At 41.0% G+C, this 3,232-nt stretch overlaps 1 pseudogene; it reads left to right on the forward strand.

Annotated features, from left to right (window-relative positions):
- Positions 1-317: 317 nt before the first annotated feature.
- On the forward strand, positions 318-2,832 carry LOC127487475 (steroid transmembrane transporter SLC22A24-like; annotated as a pseudogene).
- Positions 2,833-3,232: the final 400 nt, after the last annotated feature.

Raw genomic sequence — 3,232 nt, forward strand, 5'->3', positions numbered from 1 at the left:
AGGTTACACCCAAGTGAAACCCACTCAACTCTCCTGAAGCTCAGGGGTCAGCGTCATGCAGAGAAGTGTTTTGTGCAGGAAGTCGTATTGCCAAATAATTGCATCTGTGACATTTTTTAACCTGTTGGCTGCCAAAATCAAAGAACTTGTGGAAACTCCTGTCTCTGCTCCTCTGCAGTGCTGAGACCGGGCCTATTGAGAAAGTGGGGCCAAGATAACACAGCACTAGAGGACGTGGTGAAAGGAAGCATTCTCTTCCTCTGAACTTATCTCCATAGTCACTGTGCTTCACCTTGGAGACATCCTGCTCAGCCTCAATGGGCTTCGATGTGCTCCTGGATCAAGCTGGAGATCTGGGGAGATTTCAGATCCTTCAGATTGTCTTCTTTTTTGTCGCCAATGTTATAACATACACTCATATTCTGTTGGAGAACTTCACTGCAGCCATCCCTGGGCATCGCTGCTGGGTCCCCCTTCTGGACAACCACACGGCCTCTGGCAATTCCTCTGACATCCTCAGCCAAGACGCCCTCCTGAGAGTCTCCATCCCGCTGGATGCAAACCTGAGGCCAGAGAAGTGCCATCGCTTCACCCATCCCCAGTGGCAGCTCCTTCATCTGAACAGGACCTTCCCCAATGTAAGTGAGTCAGACACAGAGCCCTGTGTGGATGGCTGGGTGTACGACCAGAGCTCCTTCTCCTCCACCATTGTGATTAAGGTAAGAGTCCTCAGTTAACCTCTTTATAGAGAAGTGATGTGAACTGAAGGTGTTTGGAGTTAGCACAAAGAATGAACTGAGAATTCTATACCAACTTATTTTATCAAATGAAGAAAGTCTTCATTCCTTCAGCAATTAGCAATTGCTTATCTGTACCACAATATCAAGGGTGCTAGTATGGAGGTTAATGAATTGAACAAACTATACCTCAACCTACTACTATCTCATTTTATCTGGAGATGATAATCAATTGAAGTGCTACTAGGCTTATGATATGCAAAGTCAGTGCTACTCAGTACTTACTGCAAAACTGATGCACATAGCAAGTAAATCAGAACCTATGTACATAGGATCCAGGCATCAGTCCTGTTGAAGCTCTCTAGCTGATTTGATGAGTGGCCAACACAAATGGCCAACAGATACATGGAGACAAATGGTCAATAGTACTAGTTAGCACAAAAATAAAAATGAAAATCAAAACCACAGGGAGCAATCATCTACCCCGGTTAGAATGGCTATCATCAAAAAGACAAAAAATAACTCATGCTGGCCTGTATGTGGACGACGGGGAACTCTTATACACTGCTGATGGAAATGTAAATTAGTACAGCCATTATGGAGAACAGTGTAAGACTTCTTGAAAAACTAGAAAGAGAACTGCCATATGACCTAGCAAACTCACCACCGGGTATATATTCAAAAAACATGAAATCATTATTTGTTCCACCACGGTTATTGCTCTTCACTGTAGCCTGGATTTGGAATTGACCAGGTTTCCATCATCACATGAATTAATAAAGAATATATGGGAGACCACATTGTGGTAGAGTGGGTTAAGATGCTACCTGCAATGCTGGCATCCCATGTAAGCACTGATTTCACTCCCATCTGCTCCATTTCTCTGCTAATGCCACTGGGAAAGCAGCAGAAGATGTCCCAAGGGCTTTGGCCCCTGCCACTCATGTGGGAGCCTCTGATGGGGCTCCAGATCCTGGCTTTGACCTGTCCTAACCTTGGGTATTATATCCATGTGTGGAGTGAACCAGTAGATGAAAGATCTTTCTGTGTGTGTGTCCCTCCCCAAGTCTCTGTGACTCTGACTTTCAAGTGTGTAATTAGTTAATATCTTTCAAATGAAATATATATTCACAATGGAATCCCATTCAGTTATTTAAAAAGAATGAAATCTTGTTATTGGCATCAAACTGGATGGAACTTAAAGACATGTATTAAATGAAATAAGTCAGTCACAGGGAGACAAATATTACATGTTCTTTCACATATGTGGGAGTTAAAATAAGCCTCAATATGAACATAGAATGTTGATCACTAGAAGCTGAGAGGAATGTGAGGGACAGATTGGACTTTGGATTTTAAAACACAGGAAAAATAAAGAGTGGCTAATGGAGAGTGGCAAATATGTATGATGTTAAAAATATTGGAAGCTGGGAGAGTGCTACATAGAAACTCACATAGCTCTAAACTTTTAGTTTTTTAATTTTAAAACTTCTAAAATGAAAAGTTTTAAAAGAAAAAACTAAAACATTTTGTAATAATTAGTATAAACACTTGAGTGACATGCTAATGATATGATGAAGGAAAAAAAAACCTTGTATTTGCCTAAGTATTTTAATTTTGGTAACTTAAGTTACTTAAATTACATTTTATGTGAATTTAATTTTGGTTCCTCACAAATGTGTTGACAGTGATACAGTAAAGGGATTTGGTGCTCTAGGGGAAAAATGACTGAAGTCGTGTACACACATGGTAACAGATTATCAGAAGGGTATGGCGTAAAAGAGGCAGTGGCATTTGAAAGGTTGATATGAGTTTCAGTATTTCTAGAGTGTGGGCAACCAGAGGGAAGTGACTGTAGATGAAATTGGAGAAGAAGGCAGAACCCCATAGCAGGAGCTCGTGTGTATCATATGGAGGAGTTTGTGGTCAGGCTCCGCCAAAGGGCTGAAGCTCTCCTAACACTCTGCTGTGCTGCTTCCTCTTCCAGTGGGACCTCGTCTGTGAATCTCAGTCATAAAAATCAGTGGTTCAAACCCTGTTCCTGAGTGGGTCGCTGCTGGGAAGTCTGATATTTGGCTATCTCTCAGACAGGTAAGTGTCACCTCACTTTACTTGGGGTTGTTGACCACATGATCCACACATTCATGTATTTTAGAAGACTTTGATGAGATCACACTGTACCCTTTATGTTGGGCTACATACTCACCTAATTGTCTGATTTCAGGGAGCTACAATAATCATATTTGCTACCTGACCTGAATATTATAATTGTTATGACGAATCTTTTCATTGTGTGCAGAATAGAGGACATAAAAAGGCATTTAAATAAAATTCAAGCAAGTTTTATGAGTGAATCTCAGAGCATATTGAAGGGTGTGAGAATTATGGGTTGGAGTTAATTCAATAAAAAGAGAGGTAGAGAATTTGAGGCATGTTAAAAACCACAAAATTGTGAAATAATGTTGTTGGCCTTGGCGATGATATGAAACACCTGG

This window comes from Oryctolagus cuniculus, chromosome 1 (genome assembly GCF_051225735.1).
Source record: "Oryctolagus cuniculus isolate XC-2025 breed Fujian yellow rabbit chromosome 1, ASM5122573v1, whole genome shotgun sequence".
Lineage (NCBI taxonomy): Eukaryota > Metazoa > Chordata > Mammalia > Lagomorpha > Leporidae > Oryctolagus > Oryctolagus cuniculus.